General features: G+C 48.9%; 1 long non-coding RNA gene across 1 annotated transcript in view; it reads right to left on the bottom strand.

The window, feature by feature from the left end:
- LOC138846238 (uncharacterized) overlaps positions 1-5795 on the bottom strand; it is a 33347-nt gene extending 27552 nt beyond the window's left edge. The window contains exon 1 of the long non-coding RNA XR_011383709.1: positions 5270-5795. This is a non-coding gene — a long non-coding RNA (uncharacterized lncRNA). The remainder of the gene's footprint in view (positions 1-5269) is intronic.
- Positions 5796-16636: the final 10841 nt, after the last annotated feature.

Here is a 16636-nt window from a genome sequence, read left to right as displayed (position 1 = left end):
ATGAGAAAATCTGAGAGGTGGGGATTTCAGACATTCAGTGAGAGAGGGCACCTTAAATAAATTCCTGTACGTCCGTACACACAATACTATGGATCTGCAGTTCAACTTGTGTTTGAGTGAGGAAATCACGAGTGATGAAATAGTAAATGCAAAAAGCAAGTTACATAGCTTCCCTGGTTGAAAAATGGTATGCACATTTATTTTTTAAAAAATCACATGTGGGGGCCAGTGCTGTGGCACACAGTGAGTTAAAGCCCTGGCCTGCAGTGCTGGTATCCCATATGGGCACTGGTTTGAGCCCCAGATATTCCACTTCTGATCCAGCTCCCTGCTAATGTGCCTGGGAAAGCAGTGGAAGATGGTCTAAATCCTTGGGCCCTTGCACCCACACGGGAGACCTGGGAGAAGCTCCTGGCTTCGGATCGGCTCAGCTTCAACCATTGAGACCATCAGGGGAGTGAACCAGCAGATGGAAGATTCCCCACCCCCGGGTCTCTACCTCTTTCTCTCTGTAACTCTTTCAAATAAATAAAATAAATCTTTTTAAAAAATCATATGTGGAGAGAGACACTAAAGTAACTGAAGCAATTTCAAAAAATGGGAATTAAGTGCCTTCCATGTCAACACTTTTCTATTAACTAATAAAACCCATGTAGTATTGTCAGAAGGAGAGACACATTGGTCAATGCAGAACAGACACTCAACCAAGTACAACCACACATTTCCACCTATAATCTGCACACATAACCACAAGCCTGTGGGGAGCAGGGCCTGTCTCCCGCAACATGGCGAAATAAGTACTGAGACTACCAAGACTAGACTAGACCACTGAGACTATTAAGACTAACTCTATGCGTCTGATCTCCCACCATATGGCGCTGAGAGAGAGTAAACAAATCTTACACAGCTGCTTCATTAATTAACTGATTCCTGACCCAACCCCTGTTTGGAAGAAAGCAGTGTGCTCAGCACGTGGGCAGCAGAGCACGGATTGGTGGGAGAGGACTATAAAAGGGGGAGAGAGACAACATGCGGTCGGAGAGCAAAAGCGAGGGAGCAGTGGGGGTGCCGCTCCTCCGCGGAGGCGGGGGAGCGGCAGCAAATCCGGGAAGGACCTGGGAAAGAGAACAGTGCCCAGTGTCATTCCTCCGTGAGTGGGGGAGCGACACAAGCCCATACTGAGAATGGCATATCTCCAAAGTCACAAAGGATGTGTAAGCCCACCACAATCCAAGACCCACTTTCAAAGAACTTGGACATGTGGTAAAACCCATCTTATTCCACTAGAAAGCATATGAAAATATAAACACTAAATGCTATCTAAGTCAAATCTTTACATTTGACTCAAATACACCAACACTGTCCCCATTTACAATGCCCAGAGCCCCAGATACAACATTTCCTCAAGTAGATAATCTGCTTTGTATTATTACTCCCTTCATTTTCATTACTACTTGCTTTTTCTATAGAAGCTGGTGTGGAACAGGATAGACAGTTTAGCCATCTGCAGCCAAAAATCTAGCACACGCACGAGCTTTAGTAGATTTACAATCTTTGCACTTCACCTGGCAGGTGTCTCATCAATTTTTGAAGCCATCAATTTCATCATGATAGTTAATATTAAATCACTTACTATATCCCAACCATTTGTAGGATCACTATTATTTACAAATATAATCCTCCTGGGACCGGCATTGTGGCACAGCAACTTAAAGCCCCAGCCTGCAGCACCAGCATCCCATATGGGTTCCAGTTCGAGTCCCAGCTGCTCCACTTCCAATACAGATCTCTGCTAGAGCCTGAAAGCAGTGGAAGACGGCCCAGGTCTTGGAACTGTGCACCTGCACTGGAGACCTGGAAGAGGCTCCTGGCTCCTCTTTAGTTACACTCATATGGAGGTAATATCGAATGATCCCACCCATACTGTGAGCCTTGGGTTTTATCTTTCTATTTACTGTTAGATGGCCAAGGCATTGCTCTAGCCAACTCATTCCTAGACACCGTTCTTCACGATGCATACTGTGCCACACCACATTTCCACTGTGTCTTGTCTGTAGATCTGCATTCACAATCGCAGGAGGAGTCACATACTGACTTTTACTATTTTCAGGATATACACTTGAGTCTACCTGAGCTACAATTTACTTAATTATATTTGTATAATAAATCAATATTTTTCTTGCATAATTGGGCATACAACAATAATACTCCAACTTTCCTGATGAAATTTCAACAAGAAATACTGCATCATCAACAGGGTCATTTATTTCATTAAGAGCTATTATAGTAATAATTTGTGTTATTTGAGAAGTTTTTGCCTCAGAACAAGAAGTCTCAGTAATTTAACTGTCACAAACTTGAATACTACACAGTGCCCACATCACATCACACACTTGAAGAGCCAGCTTATGTAAAATCCTGAATTAACAACAGAAGGAATCCTGCAGGGGTTGTGGCACAGAAGGCTAAGCCTCTGCTTGCTATGCTGGCATCCCATATGGGTGCCAGTTCATGTCCTGGCCGCTCCTCTTTTGATCCAGCTCTCTGCTTCTGGCCTGGGAAAGCAGTAGAAGATCGTCCAAGTGTTTGGGCCCTGCACCCTCCATTAGGTTAAGGTATTCTATTATCACCAATATGCCTTCAAATCTGTATAAATATTTTAGCATATATTGCATCCTTACTAGGAATATCATCAGTATACTGATACATGGTCACTTTTGTGTTTTATAAGGCACAATATTATATGCATTCACTTTAGGAATCCTTGTAATCCTGAATGCTCATTTTATCATATCATGTATATTCATTGCCTACTAGTATTTTTAGCCTATGAAGCCACTGTGCGCCAAACACAGTTAATAGCATCCAACACTTACGGTCAGATAATGTACAAACTTAACCCTTCTCCTATGAATTATATAATTTACAATTACACTTATTCCCATAACAATGTACACAAAAACATTATACTCTGAATCAACATAAACACAGAGCTTATACACTACCTCATAATCCTATTTATTATAAATAAATCTATTATAAAATAAGCAGTCTCTCACCAGCCTCTTCTCTGACCCTCCTCTTGATACCACCTCACAGCTTCCCTTAATAATCCTAGTGAGTATCCCCTTTCTAAAGGACCACTTCCATGAAAGAAAGCTATATTTAAATATTAATCTATAGGCATTCTTAATTATGACATTCACAGGCACAGAAGTAATTTTGTTCTAGATACTTTTCATCAACAGTAATTTCAACCCAAGTAACTATTACCCAATGAGGAAACTAAATAGCATTTAAATGGAAACCATGCATAATAACTTTGATAGTAAAAAGCAAAAATGTCCCTGTATGGTCTTCACCTGTGATTACCAGAAGCCCATGTAGAGGCCACTATTGCCAGATCAATATGCCTTGCAGTCACACTGTTAAAACTAGGAGGCTACAGCATAGCATGAGTGCCTACAATCTGAAATCCCTTAAACAGAGCAGAGAGCCTTCTCACTGCCCAGAGGAGCCCTGTGAGGAAACCCCTAACCAGCGCCATCTCGCTCTGTCAAACACATCTAGCATCACTAACCACTTTTTCATTAGTGAGCCACATTAACACTGGTGATTGTGACTGTCCTTATTCAAACATCACGAAGATTTACAGGAGCTACAGCTCTAACACTGGCCCATGGCCTAACATCAGCAATATTATTTTGTCTTGCAAACTCTATTCACAGGCAAACTTCACGATTTGCCCAAGGACTACAAAACAGTTTCACCTCTAGCAGCAGCATGATGAACCCTGGCAAACCTAACTAACTCAGCCTCAGCACCAATCATTAATTTAATCAGGTGGCTGTTCACAAAAAAGACATCATTCTCACGGTCCAAACCTACTACCATCCTAACAGAGTCTAACCTGTGAATTAACACTATACACTGCATCTGCTTACTAATCACAACACAACAAGGAAAACTTCCATATCATATCAATAACATCCCTCTTTCATTCACACGAGGAAATCACTCATATCCATCACCTTCTTCCCTATCACTCAGTTCTAAGATCATTTCACGAAACACGCATTGTAAAGAGACAACGTTAGCTTATGAATGTAAAAACAGAAACTTCAGTCTCCTTATTCACTGAGGAAGTATGCAAAAACGGCTAACATGCTCAGACACACAGTAATATGGCTTTCTTAAGCTATAAAGGGTAGAAATAACCCATTGGTTTTAGGAACCAACAAACTATTGCAGCTCCAAATAAAAGTAATCTATTTTCTCCCTCTACAACAATGTCACTACTTTCACTTCACCAGTTATAACAACTGTCCCATATTTATAAGGAGATTGGTGCTTTAAACCTCTAATGCCCCTTATTTATTTATTTAATTTTACTTGAGAAACAGAGCCACACTTCGCATCTGCTGGCTCACTACCCACGTGTGTGGAGCCAAAAATGCCATCAGGGTCTACCACGTGGGCAGCAGCCGCTCAATGACACGATCCATCGGTCATTGCTGTTTCCCAAGCTACGCATTAGTGGGCAGAGTCGGAAGCCAGAGCCGGGTCGCAAACTCGGGTACTGCAATATGAGACATGGACCTCGGAACCAGCATCGGAACCTCTCGTCTAAACACCTGACCTGCACTGCGGGTAACTCACGAATGCACCTTGCGTGATGTACATTTAAAAACTCATGGTTTACACAGGGTTCCATACGAGCTGCGTCCTCAGGGGTCGCTTGGGGGTCCTGGAACGTGCCCTCCGCAGAGAGGGGAGGGCGGCTGGGATTTGTTACCCTGAAGTGAAAACGAGTCCGAAGTAGAGCCGTGAACCCCGGACACTACACCAGACACACCCGAAGGAGAGGATTCCCAGCACGGGGCGGGCATCGTGACCCCCACCCCGCCCCGCCCAGCGGGGGTCCCCCACCATCCGCCCCGGAGGCGCCTCCTCCCGACCCCTCAGCGTCCGCGCCCCGCGGGCACCGCCGGGACCCCGGGCCACGAGGGGCCGCGCGGCCGCGCCGCTCCCTCCTCAGAGGCCGAGGCCGCCGGGCGGCGTCTCCGCAGGAGCCCTGCCCGGCCGGGGCTGACCGAGAGGAGCCACGCGGACGCCGGGTCCTCGCTCTCCCTTCCCGGCTCCCGCTCCGGGACGGGGTCAGGGCCGACGGCGCCGCTCCGGCCGCGGACACCGGGACTCGCCAGGCCTGAGGAGCCGGCGCCGCGCGGACGCGGGAGAGCTCTCGGCCTGGCCGAACCCGCGCCCTCACCTGGCGCACGGCCGCGGGCCCGCCCTTCCCGCCGGCGTCCGCCGCTGCCCCTCGCTCGCCGATCGGGGCTGGAGCCCCTGACGGCCGTCAGGTAACACGACAATCCGAGGGAAAAGGGCAGAAAAGCTGGGCCTCGTGGAAAAAATGGCGCAAGCGCGGGAAGCGCAAGGCCCCCTTTTATAGCTGCAGTATTTGCGCGATGGCTTCTGGGAGACTCACTCTGATTGGACGGTGAGGAAGAGCCCCAACCAATCAAAAAAATAAAGACGAGGAAAAAGGACGACCGCATCGCAGGGAATGCTCCGTGGTGCTCAGGCCGGGCAAGCAATGGTGAGATGTAGTGCGGGACGCATTTTCTTGGTGGTTGGAGGGCTTGAGCGTTGAGGAAATGGCGGAGGGAGAAGGGCGGGCAAGTACCGCCTCTGGGTTTGGCCTCAGCGACTCTGGGTTTGGCCTCAGCGACTCTGGAGGACGATGCCACAGTGCGAAAGAATGTTTTAGAGGGAAAATCCGGAATTGTTCTTTCGCCAAGTGACTGTGAGGGCTTCTATTTATTTTTTAAAAAAGATTTTTATTTATTTATTTATTTGAAAGAGTTATACAGAGGAGAGGCAGAGAGAGAGAGACAGAGAAAGTGAGAGAGAAACTTTCCCATCTGCTGGTTCACTCCCCAATAGACTGCAACAGCCGGGGCTGTGCTGATCTGAAGCCAGGAGCCAGGAGCTTCCTCCGGGTCTCCCATGTGGGTGCAGGGCCCAAGCACTTGGGCCATCTTCCACTGCCCTCCCAGGCCATAGCAGAGAGCTGGATGGGAAGAGGAGCAGTCAGGACTCGATCCAGCGCCCATATGGGATGCCGGCACTGCAGGTGGCGCCTTTACCTGCTACACCACAGCGTCGGCCCCTGGGCTTCTATTAAGAATTCAAATTCTTGGCCAGCCTTGTGATGCAGCTGGTTTAACTTCTCTGCCTGTCAAACAAGATCCTTTATCAGAGCACCAGTGGAAGTCCCAACTGTTCCTCTTCCAATCCCACTTCCTGCTAAAGAGCCTAAGAAAGCAGCAGCAATGGCTGTGAGAAATGACCGTGGTGTGTCTTCATGAAGACTTAGGTTAACCTTGGTGCAGCTGTGATACTAAGCCTCCCCGGAATGTAGGATAGAGAGTTACAAACCCAAAGTGGGTTAACTGCTGAGCTTGGCTTTGCAAACTGGGCACCACTTCTTTGTAACTCTCAGCAGTTCTGTAACTGGTACATGGTGCTCTCAAGTTCCTGTAGCCTCCATGATACCACAGTGTAACCCTCCTCCCCCTGTCCTAGATCTGCCCAGCAAAACCGTATTTGGGGAGGGGGGAGAGTCTTTGACCTAGTGGTTAAGATTGACATGTGTTCCTCATTGGGGTACCTGCATTTGAGTCTGCCTCCGGCACTGGCAGGCAGCAGGGGAATGAACCAGGGGATGAAAACTAACATACTCCCTCATTGTCTCTCTCCCTCTCAAATAAATAATACATTTATTTAAAAAACTTAATCCAAGTTCTATGCCAAGGTAGCCAGGTCCGTAGTTCAGGAGATCAGGATCAAGGCTGAGAATTTGATCTTGGATCAGAATCTGGTGAGGAAGAACTGGAACTTGTGGCATCCAAGAACCCAGAGAAGGGGCCAATGCTGTGGGGCATCCCATATGGTTGCCGGTTCGAGACCCGGCTGCTCCACTCCTGATCCGGCTCTCTGCTGTGGCCTGGGAAAGCAGTGGAAGATGGCTCAAGTCCTTGGGCCCTTGTACCCACGTGGGAGACTCAGAAGAAGCTCCCAGCTCCTGGCTTCAGATCAACACAGCTCCAGCCGTTGTGGCCAATTGGGAAGTGAACCATCAGATGGAAGACCTCTCTCTCTCTGCCTCTCTCTATCTCTCTCTGTCTCTGCCTCTCCTCCCTCTCTCTCTGTGTAACTCTAACTTTCAAGTAAATAAATAAATCTTAAAAAAAAAAAAAAAAAGAACCCAGAGAAACCAGTGCTAGGAGGACATGGTCCGGCAGGGAGGAGTGTGTGTGACCCACAGAAGAAACCCTCCCTGGGCCTGATTTCTCCACCATTTAAGAGTTGGGCCCAAATCCCTAGGGATCCTAATGAGACAGCACCCACCAAACGCCTTTGCCATGTGAAATTCTTTCCAAAATAGTTCACTTACAGAGGAAGTTCCAGTGAACTGCAAAATGTACCCACAGGGATGGCTTTTTCTGCAGATCTGCTCGTCCCCCTGAGGTAACATACGAGCATGCGTCACCTGTTCTGAGGAATGCATCTTCAGATGGTTTTGACATTGTGCCAACATCATAGACTGCATTTGCACAAAGATGGCTATGGTATCACTGAGTGATAAGATCTTAGGGGATCATTGTTTTCCTAGTATATGTGGTTTGTCATTGACAGGAATACCATTAAGAAGTACATGACCTTGTGTCTGACTTTACCTCTGGAGAGACCCTTCAGCCTGCAGATGGGTTGATTTCCGTCTGTCTGCCCCCTCTCAGTTCCTGCCACTCTGCTCCTCCCGCCACCTGGGGACCATGCCCAGGGGTCACCTCTCTTCTGAAAGTCACTGTAGCACCTGCCAGCTGCCTGGGCGTCTGTAACCAAGAGTAGGAATGAGGCTAAGAGGAAACAGGAACTTGGGCAACAGATCAGGAACAGTTTCCTAGCCTGAGCCTGTTTTTCAGAGGGTATTCCAGGCTGTGCCCAGAGGGGGTCCAGCCCACCAGCACCAAGGAGAGCTGCAAGAGACCAGTCTGTGTCTATAGCAAAATATCCAAGGTTGGATAATTGTAAAGAAGTTTATTAGCTGACGGATGTGGAGGTCCAAGAGCATGCATGGAGCCAGCATGTGCTTGGCTCTGGTGAGGGCCCCACCGCCTGTATCCACATCATGGCAGATGACATCACAGTGGGAACATGAGCATCACAGGGCAAGACGGGGAGGGGTCGGTCTTGCTCTTCTGTAACAACTCACTCTTGCAGGATTTAACGGGGTTCTCATGAGAACTACATTAGTGCCCTGTGAGGGCAACACCCCCATGACCTTCTGCTAAACTCCATCTCTTAAAGCTTCCATCACTGGCGACCAAGCTTCCTGCACATGAGCCTTTGGAGGACACACAAACCATGACCACCCCCAGCACCTGGTCAGGCAAGTGGCTATGAGGCACCAAGAGTTCACAAATGCTGACAAGGAAAACGCAAAGACTCATCATCAGAAGCAAGGGATGAAAGCAGCTGCTCCTGGGACATGGAGGCCAATTTCCTGTGTGTGTGTGTGTGTGTGTGTGTGTGTGAAGAATGCTCCAGCCCTCCCCCCACCCAGAGTCAGAAAATGGGAATGTAGATCAGAGAAACCCCAGACAGCATGCCCCCCAACAGAAGTCTGCGGGCTCACCAGCCGGCCTTTGTGGAAAGTCATCTGCCAACACCTATGACACAAAAGACCCCAGTAGGCCGGCGCTGTAGCATTGTGGGTGAGGCCACCACCTGCAGTGCCAGCATCCCACATGGGCTCCAGTTCAAGTCCCGGCTGCTCCACTTCTGATCCAGCTCCCTGCTGTGGCCTGGGAAAGCAGTAGAAGATGGCCCAAGTCCTTGGGCCCCTGCACCTGTGTGGGAAACTTGGAAGAAGCTCCTGGCTTCTGGTTTTGGATCGGCCCAGCTCCAGCCATTGCAGCCATTTGGGGAGTGAACCAGCAGATGGAAGATTCTCCCCCCCCCCCCCCCCCGCCGCCTCTGCCTCACTGTTGACACTGCCTTTCAAATAAATCTCAAAATTTTTAAAATAAAAAAAAATCTTTAATGATCTTTAACGATCCAGTAAGTTCAGGATGCTAGTGGCAAAACCTGGCAGCAAAGCGGTTTCCCGCCAACAGGGAATGTTATGGCCATGTGCACACATTCCACAGTAACACTGACATCCAACAGTCAGGGGGGAAAATGAATTCAAACTGTTTGGCTGCCCTGGAGGGATTCTCCCCACACACCACAGGATGGGACCAGAAAACACAGAAAGGGGCGGGTGTTGTGGCACAGCAGATTAATTGTTGGTATCCCATATAAGCACCAGTTCGAGTCTTGGCTGCTCCCCTTCTGATCCAGCTTCCTGCTAATGCACCTGGGAAAGCAGAAGATGGCCCAAGTGCTTGGGCCCATGCACCCACATGGGAGACCCAGATGGAGTTCTAGGCACCTGGCTTCAGCCTGGTCCAGCCCTGACTGTCACCGCATTTGGGGAGTGAAGCAATGGAAAGAAGATCCCTTTCTCCTTAGCTCTATCTCTATTACTCTGCCTTTGTGACTTAAAGGGACAGAAGCACTTGGGACATCTTCCGCTTTCCCAGGTGCGTTAGTAGGGAGCTGGATGAGAAGTTTGGAGCAGCTGGGACTCAAATGCATGCCCTTATGAGATGCCGGCATCGTAGGCGTCTGCTTTACCTGCTACAGCAGCCAAAACGCCAGCCCCTCCAGTACTCCCCCACCACCAACTACTGCCTCCAATTATAACTTGATCAACATTTGCTTTCCATCCTTTAAAATATCCTCTCCCTGGGGCCAGCATTATGGGTTAAGCTATGGGCACAGTTCAAGTCCCAGTTGCTCCACTTCCAATCCAGTTCCCTGCTAATGGCCTGGGAAAGCAGAAGATAGCCCAAGTCCTTGGGCCCCTGCACCCATGTGGGAGACTTGGAAGAAGCTCCTGGCTCCTGGCTCCAGCCTTGCTGTTGTAGCCATCTGGGAAGTGAACCAGTGGATGGAAACTTTAACTCTTTCAGATCAATCAATCAATCTTAAAAAAAAAAAAAAAAAAATCCGGACTAGAAAAAACAAACTCGAACTCCATTTCTCTCCTTTTTTTTTTTTTTTTTTTTTTTTTTTTTTTAAGATTTATGTATTCATTTGAAAAGCAGAGTTACAGAGAGGCAGAGGCAGAGAGAGGTTCTCCACCCACTGGTTCACTCCCTGGGTGGCCACAACAGTCGGAGCTGAGCCAATCCGAAGCCAGGATCCAGGTGCTTCTTCCGGGTCTCCCTCATGGATGCGGGGGCCCAAGGACTTGGGCCATCTTTCACTGCTTCCCCAGGCCATAGCAGAGAGCTGGATTGGAAGTGGGGCAGCCGAACTTGTACTGCCACCCATATTGGGATGCCGGTACTGCAAACGGCAGGTTTACTCACTACACCACAGCACCAGCCCCCATTTCTCTTACTATTTGAGGGAACTTCAAAAAGCTCATGGGAAGTAGGCATTGGTTTAGCTGAGAAGTCACCATTTGGGACACCCATATCCTATATCAGGGTGCTTGGGTTCAAGTCCTCAGCTCCTGTGCTTCCAACCTAACTTCCTGCTAATGTAGACCCTAGGAGGTAGCAGGTGACAGCTGAAGTACATGGGTCCCTGCCACCCATGTGGGAGACCTGAAATGAGGTCTGGGCTCCTGGCCTCAGCCCCAGCTGTTGCATGCGTTTGGAAAGCAAAACAGCAGATGAGAGAGAGCTCTCTCTATATATGCCTTTCAAATAAAGTACATTTTTAAAGATTTGTGGAAAATGAGATTCAATGATGTTTATTTGGGCACAGAAATTTTTGAAATTCATGTGTGGTCTTTTTCATAATACACATTTTTCAAGAACATTTTGAAGACCCCTTGTTCTCTCAAAACGCAGATCACTGCAGACAGCAGATGTGGGAATTTCTCCCCATCCCCCAAGTAGGTAGCACCGCAGCAGCATCCACAGTCTCTTGTCCTCCAATCTGATTTAGGTGACTTCACCTACTGGAGACAGCCTCTGATCACTCAGGTTGAGGGCTCAGGCCATGGCCAAGTGATTGTAAATGAGGTTCCTGGAACCCCCTTCTTGGGTTCGATTAATTTGCTACATTAGCTCACAGAACCCAGAAAATAAATTTACCCATTTATTATAAAGGGGATTAACAATGTGCTGTGTTGTCTGCATTTTTTTTGACACAGGCAGTCAATAAATTACAGGAAACATTCAATATTTTATTATAAAATAGAATTTGTTGCATGATTTTGCCCAACTGTAGGCTGATGGAAATGCTCTGAGCATGTTAAAAGTAGGCTGGGCTCACTCTGACCTCAGAATCAGCCCTCAAGGCATTCAGGTCTGGCTAAAAAGCCCATGAGAGCATTTCAGGCATGGAAAGTCAAGACACTGTGGCAAAAAATGCTCTACATGAAGGATCTCTGTGAGTGAAATCCCAGTGGAAAGAAGTGGCCATCAAAGGAGGAGGTACTTTTCTCTGAAGGGAAGAGAGAACTTCCACTTGGTTTATGACCTTGTCTAAATACTGACAGAGTCTGTGGATTCAAAAGGCTTCCATAGCCTTGGCAGCGCATGTCAAGAGCCTCAGGTCACTGACGTCATACATAAGAGTGTTAATTGTTAAATTAACAACAAGACTCACTGTGCACTAACTCTCCATGCAGGACCTCTGTCCTCAATGAGTTGTATTGTGAGAATTAACTGTAAAATTTGTTCTCAAAGATTTACTTCATTTCAGTGTATTAAGTGGAGGATATTCTTACGTCTTATAAGTTAGTTATGTCTAAGTGCTTGCAAAAGATGTATCATTCTTGGGTTCTTTAAAGTTAACTTTCTCAAAAAAAAATGCCTAAAATAAAGTGAAATCAACTTCGAGATGCAATGACTTTAAACAGCCCTTGTCTCGACTATTGAGGAATGGGTTTTTTTCCCATACAATTTGTTGAACTCTTTACTTAGTATAATCTTCTATGTATAACATTAATTGAAAAATAGATCTTAGTAAAAAAATAAGACTGGGAATAGGAGAGAAGGAAGGGGGGTGGGAGTGTGGGTGGGAGGGCAGGTACGGTGGGAAGAATCACTGTGTTCCTAAAGTTGTATCTATGAAATGCATGAAATTTGTATTCCTTATATAAAAGGTTTATCTGGGGAAAAGGAAAAGTAGGCTGGGCTAAGCTTTTGTGATATGTTAAGTGTACTAAACGCATTTATGACCTGCAATTTCCAATTTACAATGGATTTATCAGGATATAACCCCACTGTAAGTTAGCGGCATCATTATTTTATTTAACAAATTTTAAGGGGCCAGCCCTGTGGAATAGCAGGAAAAGCCACCACCTGCGGTGCTGGCATCCCATATAGGTGCTGATTCCAGGCCTGGCTGCTCCACTTACAATCCAGCTCTCTGCTAATGCACCTGGGAAAGCAGCAGATGGCCCAAGTGTTTGGGTGCCTGCACTGGTATGGGAGACCGAGAGGAAGCTCCTAGCTTCAGACTAGCCCATCTCTAATCGTTGCAGCCATTTGGGGGAGTGAACCAGTGGATGGAAGATCTCTTTCAAATAAAATAAGCAAATCTTTAAAAAAAATTTTGAACCTTGGGAAACAGGGATGATGGCTCAAATATTGGGCTCCTGCTACCCTGGGTGACCAAGATTGAGTTCCATGCTCCCAGCTTTGCCCCCAGCGTGGCCCAGAACCAGTGTGGGCATCTGGAAAGCAAACTAAAGGATGGGCAGTGGCTCTCTAGGTCTCTCTGCCTTGTAAAAAATTTTAAAAGTAGGATATAAAGTAGCGTATTTTCTATGATCTCCTTTTTATCAAAGATTTTGTATGCATGGAAGATAATCTGGACAAGACTGAGATGCTAATGTAATCCCTAGGATTGTGGGCAGCTTGTTCTGTTTGCTTATTTGTATCGTGAGGGTTTCTGCTAAGTACAGTTGACTCTCTGTATCACAGGCTCTGCATCTATGGATCCAAACTACCTGGGTCAAAATGTTTGGAAAAACAGCCGGCGTCGCGGCTCACTAGGCTAATCCTCCGCCTAGCGGCGCCGGCACACCAGGTTCTAGTCCCGGTTGGGGCGCCGGATTCTGTCCCGGTTGCCCCTCTTCCAGGCCAGCTCTCTGCTGTGGCCAGGGAGTGCAGTGGAGGATGGCCCAAGTCCTTGGGCCCTGCACCCCATGGGAGACCAGGAAAAGCACCTGGCTCCTGGCTCCTGGCTCCTGCCATCGGATCAGCACGGTGCGCCGGCTGCAGCGCGCCGGCCAAGGCGGCCATTGGAGGGTGAACCAACGGCAAAGGAAGACCTTTCTCTCTGTCTCTCTCACTGTCCACTCTGCCTGTCAAAAAATAAAAAATTTAAAAATGTTTGGAAAAACAAATTGTACTGAACATTTGCAGATTTTTTTGGTCACTATTCCCTAAGCAATACAATACAACCACCATTAACCTAGCATTTACATTGTATTAGGCGTTATACGTCATCTAGAGATGATTTGCAGTCTACAGCAGTGCTTGTCAGTTATAGGCAGATGTGTCATTCTATTGTTAAGGGGCTTGGGCACCGTGGAGTCCGGTAACCCTTTGCCGATGCTTAAGGATAACCACTCTTGTAAATAGGAGGGAAAAAGAGGCAGCAGCTCAAGTCGAGAAGAATAGCCTTTCTCGTTGCAGTGAGCTCCTCTAGCTCCAACCTAGGGATGTTGGGAGGGAAAGTGGCCCCCAAGAAGGCGCCGTCTGCATCAATCAGGGCATTTCCTGGTCTCCTGCTCTGTGCCCATTCCTGGCAGATGAACCTGTTTTCAATGAGCTACCAAAGAAAGGGCAAAAACTGGGGGCCTCCAGGCAATGTAGAGAGAAGTAACCGGGCAGATGAGGCCTGAGCTCCAGCAAGGCATGGGGAGAGGCCGGTACAGAGCTGCAGGAGGCCAGGTGCCTCTGCAGGTGGGGACGTCCCAAGTTTCGGATCAGCCACCTCTGTTCAGGGAGCCAAAGTGGGCTGGGTGGAGCCTGGGCCACCCCTTTCTCAGGGGCACTGGGGAGCCACACGGTGCTAGAAGCACAAGGCAGATGATTACCCAGGGAGAGCCAGTTCAACAAAGCTGCTCCAGCTGAGAGGAGCCTGGTGGGTAGCCCTGCAGCAACGCAGGAGCCACCAGGAACCCAGACTCATATCCACAGTGCAATGCTTGCTTCATTTCCCTCTCTCCATCCACTTCACCCCCGGTTCAGGGGGAGGGGACCAATACACTGCGCTGGCCCTGAAGCAGTTTCAACATAGTTTAGAAAAGTTCCCCCCAAGGACAGGTACACAGGGCTGCTGTTAGCATGAAAAAGGGATCTAAGAAAAAGCAAGAGTCATGCTCAGAACAGTCCAGGTGTGTATGAGAAACTGTCAATCTACTTTCCAACCCCAGTGTAAGGCATCTGCTATCAAATCAGCTGCCGGCCGTCTTTCTGCTGCTAGTTTATTCCCGGGGAACACATTCAGTTCCGCTTCATCTTCCCTGAAATACTCTGGGTGCCCAGGAACACATCAGAACTCTCACTTGCAGGCTTCCCATGGCTGTCTCCCAGAAAGCATCAACATGCCAGGCAGAAGGCACTCAGTCGCCCACAGGATGACTTGGAAAAGCGCTTCCACAGGTGTGGCGGGGCACAGGCCACTTCCTCCTCTGCCAAGCTGTTCCTGCAGCAGCCAGGTGGGGTTCCCATGCGACCAGGCACTCCTGCAGACATGCACCGGGGGCACACAAACTCTCACGGTGAAGAGGGCTGGCCTGGAAGAGTCGGGCAGCAGAAGGCAGAAACTGGGTAGACTTGGTGGCTTGAGGTGGGGAGGAATGATCAACGGCCATACAGCCTCTCTCCTCCCGAGCCACGGGGCTGGCACTGAACCCTCCACTGGGCAGGACTGTGCCACACGTGCAGCAGCAGCCCACGGGGCACTCCAGAGGAAGGGGTCTGTGTCTCCTGTCACCAGTGAAGGTGCTGATCCCAGGTTGGCGCTGTGCCTGTGGAGGCTGCTCCCATCTCACACTGAATCAGCTCCCAGGAGTGAGCTCAATCCAGGGCCCCACGTACAGCCAGCCAGCTACCAAGCAGAAACCATTCCCAATGGGTCATCCAATGCTTGAGTTTTTCACATGTCCCAGAAGCCCTTTCTGCTGGGAGACCCTGGGTGATTTCTAACGCCGACTGCTCCCGGGCTGCAGCTCCAGGCTTGAGGGCTGCACAGGGCTGCACAGAGCTGTGCGACCACGTGCTTCTCAAACTTCTGCAGCCCTCCATCAGGCAGGAGATGGGTCCAGCAGGACACGCGTGGGCCCCAAAGGGCATGGAGCTCTTCCTCCTGTCGCGGCTTCCTGTGCCTCACCAGAACGTGTTCCGGAGATGGGGGGTTGAATGGAGCCCTGGGGTCTCTAGGGGGAAACCAGTGCAGGGCTCCAGCTGCCTCAGACTTGTCTGGTGGTCAGGGAGAGCTTGCTGAGCTCAGTGTAAGTCCAGACCTCTGCAGTGGTCTGCTCCCATCATGAGCCAGTTGTGTGGTTTGGGGAACTCACTCTGCACATCTGTTTTTCCCTCTGTAAAATGAGGCAAGGATCGGTGGGAGGAGTAAATGAAGTACTAAATACTGTACTGGCGCATTTCATTAAACAGTCACACTGACCCAAACAGGCAACTCAAAGGAAGCCTGCAGCCAGGGTGCCTGGTGGCTAAGCTGGGAAAAGGTGACTTGCATGCAAATTCCAAAGTACATGTGGATGCAGTGAGTCCAAATCCAAGCTTTGCCCCCCAAACAAATGCAGAACAAGTTACCATTCATACCCCCTCAAAACAAAGAGCAACAAGGAGCCCTACACTGACAGCCACACACCAGCAGGCCTCACGGGAATGCTACATGCTAGGTGCTGTTCAAAGGACTGCAGAGTCATTGACATTTCATCCTCACCCCTCTATGCAACAACAGAGAGGGAGATGGAGCGGTTAAGTTTGCCCAAGGACACACGGCTGGACAGGGTGCAGCTGTGATTTGAGACCAACTGGACCACTAAGTTATGCTGCCAAATTGAGGCGGGAAAGAACAGTTTTCAATAAACCAGTGTTTGAACTGACGTTTCCTGAGAATAGAAGCAAAGTGTCTAAGAGCAGCACCATTCTGAGAGGAGGGCATGCAGCACAGAGCAGGGCCAAGACCGCTCACCCAGGCAGCCTGTCTGGGAGACCCCTCCCCAACCCCGTCCTGGGCCGGCCATGCACAGCATGCAGGGAAGCCTCAACCCCAAGGCGGGAAGGACAGCATAGTGCCCCCCCCCACCATGCTCCATCACCTCTGCAGCCTCCTTTGCTGCACTCAGTCCAGAAGGCGCAATGGAGAGCTGTTAAAACACCTTCAACAACAAAACATCTTTGTCACATTAAAAAACTGGCCTAATGGGCTTCTAGGAAAAAGGGAAAACTTACAGACTAATTCCAACTGCACAGGACACCAGACACGGCCTCACTTGAGCCCAAGGGTGCAGGGGCTCTGCAGG

The sequence above is a fragment of the Oryctolagus cuniculus genome, chromosome 17, assembly GCF_964237555.1.
Source record: "Oryctolagus cuniculus chromosome 17, mOryCun1.1, whole genome shotgun sequence".
Classification (NCBI taxonomy): domain Eukaryota; kingdom Metazoa; phylum Chordata; class Mammalia; order Lagomorpha; family Leporidae; genus Oryctolagus; species Oryctolagus cuniculus.
This window is presented reverse-complemented; position numbering and strand designations above follow the sequence as displayed.